The sequence below is a fragment of the Panthera pardus genome, unplaced genomic scaffold (assembly GCF_024362965.1).
Source record: "Panthera pardus isolate Hobbes unplaced genomic scaffold, ASM2436296v1 HiC_scaffold_11, whole genome shotgun sequence".
Classification (NCBI taxonomy): Eukaryota; Metazoa; Chordata; class Mammalia; order Carnivora; family Felidae; genus Panthera; species Panthera pardus.
In genome coordinates, this window is record NW_026526666.1 from 66,662,056 (window position 1) to 66,669,129 (window position 7,074).

Sequence of the window (7,074 nt, forward strand, 5' to 3'; positions counted from 1 at the left end):
TTTGCATGCCATTATATAGCATTTGTGCCATGCAGACACTGTAGATTTAAATCACCTCAAGAGTATAGCCAGCAGCAGAATGTAATAAAATAATTAGGAAGTAATACATGTTGAGTATGTATCATCTTTGTTTTTCTTTACAGCTTATTTAATTGTGAATGGATATAATTTAATTTCTAGTAATGGTGGTGTTTAGCAACTGGGGAGCAGGCGAGGGGGTGGCAGAAGTCTGGTAGGGTGTTAGGGTGGGTTTAGTCTCTAATCAAGGTCAGAATTCAGTCTGTGACCTTCATCATAGCTCAGTCTTTGAGGGGCTCTGTCTGGGGTTAATTTTGGGGCTCAGTATATGACCTGAGAAAAGTTGAGTATCTCTCCTGGTGAAGCAGACTGACCCCTGCAAAACTGCAGTTTCAAACCCAGACCTCTACATTTACAAGTCAGGGAACCATGTCACAGATCCCAAGGCTAAGAAGAGGCTCAGAGTTAATGTGGCTCCCCACCCCCACGCGCCACTTCTGGGTGAAACTTCTCCTCCTGTTATCTCTGCATCTCCCCCTAGAGGGCAGCAGAGACCTGACTAAAAAGAAAAATGTTCCCGGAACCTTCACCCAGGACTCCCCACCATCTGAGGGCGGGGAGGTTTCCCTCTTTACTTGCACCACCACCTAGGTTCCTGGCTCAGCTTCTAGGATCATGGAGCCAGACTCTGGAAACCCGGCTGACCCTGACCCTTAACCCCTTGCTCTCCTCAGCCCTGTCCCTATCTCTGTGGCTAAATCATACACTCTGGGAGGTTGAAGTGGGATTGATTACGTTTGTACTCCCAGTGCCTGGCATAGAGCCCAGCACTGAGTGAGTGCTTAGGAAATGTTTATTGAATCAGTACTTAGAGGGTGGGGCAATGCAGTATATGGAAAAGAACCTGGTTTTAGACATGATTTAAAGTCTAGCTCTAGCTGTGTGACCTTAAGCAAATCAAGTAACCTGTCTGAGCCTTTGATTCACTATTTGTAAGAGGGAACACTGGTATCTAACTTGAAGTTCTGTTGTGAGGATTGAATGAAATGACAAGGGGGTAGAGCCAGTATACACTAGATGCTTAATAAGTGGAGAAATTTTTATGATGTAGTTTTGAGGAATGGTAAGTAATCAGATGTGGATAAAAGAATAGATGGGAGATGGAAGATGTGATTGCTAGAGGAGGCTGAAGGTCATGAAAAAGCCTGAATATCATGTTGAGGACATAGGGTGTTCTGTCGACAACGGAGAGCGCCTGAGGTGTTCTTCAATCTACTTGGTGAGATGAAACTAAGACACAGCAAACCTCTTGTCTCAGCTCCTTGGCACTCTTACTTATCGCAAATACACACACACACACATGCATGTGCACACACACACACACACACAGCCATACACATGTACTTCATTTGGAAATTACTTCAAATTATGGAAGAGTTGCAAATATAGTAGGAAGGCTACTATATATACTTCTTATCCAGAAGTACCTATTGTAAATTGTCAATTTGCTTTATCATTTCCCCCCTCCCATTCTCTCTTTGTATATTGTTATTTCTGTTCCATATGAGAGTAGGTTGCATACACCGTGACCCTTTGCCTCTAAATACTTGAGTGTAGACTCTGCTTGTTCTTTCTCCGCTGCTGTGGCCACTCCAGTTCCTTCTTGCCAGACATGCCAGTTGTCGAGCTGGATACGAACTTACCAAAACATTGGCATGCCCACAGGACTGGTAGAGCGACTCCGCACGGCCAGTGCAGCCATCCTGGGCCAACCTGAAGACTATGTGAGCGTGATGGTGTGACCAGGTCTGGCCTTGGTGGTGAACAGCTCCACTGAGCCCTGCGTGCAACTGCTCATCTCTTCCATCACGTGTGGAGGACACTGCAGGGGAGAACTGCGGTCACAAAGCCCAATTTTTCAAGTCCCTCACCAAGGAGCTGGACCTGGGCCAGGATCTGATAATTATCTGCTTTTCCCCCCTGGAACCCTGGCAGATTGACAAGAAAGGGACAGTCATGACTTTTCTATGATTGGCACGGAGGGCATCTGTGAGCTGCCTGCCCCTTGCAGAGGGTCCTCCTGGTAGAGGAGGGGCCTGGTGGATACCAGCTTCTGAAACCCTTCATGCAGATGTGCCAGTGACATTACAGTCCTCTTCTCACCTGCATGTCAAATAAATGAAGAAAGCTTTGTTTTCCATAAACAAATAAATACTTCAGTGTATACTTTTGAAGGGTAAGAATATTTTCTTACATAAGCACAGGACAGTTAACAACTTTAGTAATTTTGTCATTGGTAAGATGCTTGTATCAATTATGACTATGTCAGCAGGAATAATGGCCCCCCAAAGATGTCCACATCCTAAATAAATTTCGGTTGTTTTAAGCCATTAAATTTGTGATTATTTGTTACAGCAGCAATAGAAAATTAACACTAATAGTTTCATCAGTCCATTTTGTCAATTGACCCAGTAATATTCTTTTTTTTTAATTTACTTTTTAAAATTTACATCCAAGTTAGTTAGCATATAGTGAAACAATGATTTCAGGAGTAGATTCCTTACCCCCTTACCCATTTAGCCCATCCTCCCTCCCACAATCCCTCCAGCAACCTTCTGTTCTCTTTATTTAAGATTCTCTTATGTTTTTGTCTCCCTCCATGTTTTTATATTATTTTTGCTTCCCTTCCTTTATGTTCATCTGTTTTGTATCTTAAAGTCCTCATATAAGTGAAGTTGTATGATATTTATCTTTCTCTGACTAATTTTGCTTAGCATAATACCCCCTAGTTCCATCCACGTAGTTGCAAATGGCAAGATTTCATTCTTTTGGATTGCCGAGTAACACTCCATTGTATATATATACCACATCTTTATCCACACATTCATCGATGGACAATTGGGCTCTTTCCATACATTGGCTATTGTTGATAGTGCTGCTATAAACATTGGGTGCATGTGTCCCTTCGAAACAGCACACCTGTATCCCTTGGATAAATACCTAGTAGTGCAATTACTGGGTTGTAGGGTAGTCTATTTTTAATTTTTTGAGGAACCTTCATACTGTTTTCCAGAGTGGCTGCACCAGTTTGCATTCCCACCAGCAGTGCAAAAGATATCCTCTTTCTCCACATCCTCGCCAACGTCTGTTGTTGCCTGAGTTGTTCATGTTAGCCATTCTGACAGGTGTGAGGTGGTATCTCATTGTGGTTCTGATTTGTATTTCCCTGATGATGAGTGATGTTGAGCATTTTTTCATGTGTGGGTTGGCCATCTGGATGTCTTCTTTGGAGAAGTGTCTATTCATGTCTTTTGCCCATTTCTTCACTGGATTATTTGTTTTTTGAGTGTTGAGTTTGATAAGTTCTTTATAGATTTTGGATACTAACCCTTTATCTGATATGCCATTTGCAAATATCTTCTCCCATTCTGTCAGTTGCCTTTTAGTTTTGCTGATTGTTTCCTTCTCTGTGCAGAAGCTTTTTATGTTGAGGAGGTCCCAGTAGTTCATTTTTGCTTTTGTTTCCCTTGCCTCCGGAGACGTGTTGAGTAAGAAGTTGCTGTGGCTGAGGTCAAAGAGATTTTTGCCTGCTTTCTCCTCGAGGATTTTGATGGCTTCCTGTCTTACATTTAGATCTTTCATCCATTTTGAGTTTATTTCTGTATATGGTGTAAGATAGGTCCAGATTCATTCTTCTGCATGTGGCGGTCCAGTTTTCCCAGCACCACTTGCTGAAGAGACTGTCTTTATTCCATTGGATATTCTTTCCTGCTTTGTCAAAGATTAGTTGGCCATACATTTGTGGGTCCATTTCTGGGTTCTCTATCTGTTCCATTGATCTGAGTGTCTGTTCTTGTGCCAGTACCATACTGTCTTGATGATTAGCTTTGTAGTATAGCTTGAAGTCTGGGATTGTGATGCCTCCTGCTTTGGTTTTCTTTTTCGAGATTGCTCTGGCTATTTGGGATCTTTTTTGTTTCCATACAAATTTTAGGATTATTTGTTCTAGCTCTGTGAAGAACCTTGGTGTTACTTTGACAGGAATTGCATTGAATATGTAGATTGCTTTGGGTAGTATCGACATTTTAACAATATTTGTTCTTCCTATCCAGGAACATAGAATATTCTTCCATTTTTTTGTGTCTTCTTCAATTTCTTTCATAAGCTTTCTATAGTTTTCAGTGTATAGATTTTTCACCTCTTTGGTTAGATTTATTCCTAGGTATTTTATGGGTTTTGGTGCAATTATAAATGGGATTGATTCCTTGATTTCTCTTTCTGTTGCTTCATTGTTGGTGTATAGGAATGCAACCAATTTCTGTGCATTGATTTTATATCCTGCAACTTTGCTGAATTCATGGATCAGTTCTAGCAGTTTTTTTGTGGAATCTTGAGTTTTCCATATAGAGGATCATATCTGGGAAGAGTTAAAGGTTGACCTCCTCCTGGCCGATTGGGATGCCTTTTATTTCTTTGTGTTGTCTGATTGCAGAGGTTAAGCCCTCCAATATTATGTTGAATAACAGTGGTGAGAGTGGACATCCTTGTTTTCTTCCTGACCTTAGGGGGAATGCTCTCAGTTTTTCCCCATTGAGGATGATATCAGTGTTGGCTCATTCATATATGGCTTATATGATCTCGAGGTATGCTCCTTCTATCCCTACTTTCTCGAGAGTTTTTATCAAGAAAGGATGCTGTATTTTGTCAAATGCTTTCTCTGCAACTATTGAGAGGGTCATGTGGTTCTTGTCCTTTCTTTTATTGACATGATGAATCACGTTAATTGTTTTGTGGATATTGAACCAGCCCTACATCCCAGGTATAAATCCCACTTGGACGTGCTGAGTAATTTTTTTAATGTATTGTTGGATTCAGTTGGCTAATATCTTGTTGAGGATTTTTGCATCCCTGTTCACCAGGGAAATTGGTCTATAGTTCCCCTTTTAGTGGGGTCTCTGTCTGGTTTTGGAATCAAGGTAATGCTGGCTTCACAGAAAGAGTTTGGAAGCTTTCCTTCCATTTCTATTTTTTTGGAACTATTTCAAGAGAATAGGTGTTACCTTTTCCTTAAATGTTTGGTAGAATTCCCCCTGGAAAGCCATCTGGCCCTGGACTCTTGTTTTTGGCAGATTTTTGATTGGTAATTTGATTTCCTTACTGGTTATGGGTCTGTTCAAATTTTCTATTTCTTTCTGTTTCAGTTTTGGTAGTGTATATATTTCTAGGAATTTTTCCATTTCTTTCAGATTACCCATTTATTGGCATATAAATGCTGAGAGTATTCTCTTATTATTGTTTTTATTTCTGTTGTGTTGGCTGTGATCTCTCCTCTTTGATTCTTGATTTTATTTATTTGGGTCCTTTCCTTTTTCTTTTTGATCAAACTGGCTAGGGGTTTATCAATTTTGTTAATTCTTTCAAAGAACCAGCTTCTGGTTTCATTGATCTGTTCTACTGTGTTTTTGGTTTCGATAGCATTAATTTCTGCTCTAATCTTTATTATTTTCTCTCTTCTGCTAGTTTTGGGTTTCATTTGCTGTTCTTTTTCCAGCTCCTTAAGGCATAAGGTTAGGTTGTGTATCTGAGATCTTTCTTCCTTCTTTAGGAAGGCCTGGATTGCTATATACTTTCCTCTTATGACCGCCTTTGCTGCATCCCAGAGGTTTTGGGTTGTGGTGTTATCATTTTCATTGGCTTCCATATACTTTTTAATTTCCTCTTTAACTGCTTGGTTAGCCCATTCATTCTTTAGTAGGATGTTCTTCAGTCTCCAAGTATTTGTTACCTTTCCAAATTTTTTCTTGTGGTTGATTTCGAGTTTTATAGCATTGTGGTCTGAAAATATGCACGGTATGATCTTGATCTTTTTGTACTTACTTAGGGCTGATTTGTGTCCCAGTATATGGTCTATTCTGGAGAACGTTCCATGTGCACTGGAGAAGAATGTATATTCTGCTGCTTTAGGCTGAAATGTTCTGAAAATATCTGTTAAGTCCATCTGGTCCAGTGTGTCTTTCAAAGCCATTGCTTCCTTGTTGATTTTTTGATTAGATGATCTGTCCATTGCTGTGAGTGGGGTGTTGAAGTCTCCTATCATTATGGTATTAATATCGATGAGTTTCTTTATGTTCGTGATTAATTGATTTATATATTTGGGTGCTCACACATTTGCCGCATAAATGTTTACAATTGTTAGGTCTTCTTGGTGGATAGACCCCTTAATTATGTTATAATGCCCTTCTACATCTCTTGATACAGTCTTTATTTTAAAGTCTAAATTGTCTGATATAAGTATGGCTACTCTGGCTTTCTTTTGTTGACCATTAGCATGATAGATGGTTCTCCATCCCCTTACTTTCAAACTGAAGGTGTCTTTAGGTCTAAAGTGGGTCTCTTGTAAACAGCATATAGATGGATCTTGTTTTCTTATCCATTCTGTTACCCTATGTCTTTTGATTGGAGTGTTTAGTCCATTGATGTTTAGAGTGAGTACTGAAAGATATGAATTGATTGCCATTATGATGCTGTCGAGTTAGAGTTTCTGGTGGTGTTCTCTGGGCCTTTCTAATCTTTTGTTGCTTTTGGTATTTATTTACATATATATATATATATATATATTTTTTTTTTTTTTTTCATCTTTTCTCCCCTGAGAAAGTCCCCCTTAAAATTTCTTGCAGGGCTGGTTTAGTGGTCACAAACTCCTTTATTTTTTGTTTGTCTGGGAAACTTCTTATCTCTCCTTCTATTTTGAATGACAGCCTTGCTGGATAAAGAATTCTTGGCTACATATTTTTCTGATTCAGCACACTGAATATATCCCACCACTCCTTTCTGGCCTGCCAAGTTTCTGTGGATAGGTCTGCTGCAAACCTGATCTGTCTTCCCTTGTAGGTTAAGGACTTTTTTTCCCTTGCTGCTTTCATGATTCTCTTCTTGCCTGAGTATTTTGTGAATTTGACTATGATATGCCTTGTTGGTGGTCAGTTTTTGTTGAATCTAATGGGGGTCCTCTGTTCTTCCTGGATTTTGATGTCTCTGTTTTTCCCCAGGTTAAGA

The 7,074-nt window shown here is 39.9% G+C and overlaps 1 pseudogene; it reads left to right on the plus strand.

Annotated features, from left to right (window-relative positions):
* The first annotated feature begins 1,690 nt into the window (after positions 1–1,690).
* Positions 1,691–2,053, plus strand: LOC109266641 (D-dopachrome decarboxylase-like; annotated as a pseudogene).
* Positions 2,054–7,074: the final 5,021 nt, after the last annotated feature.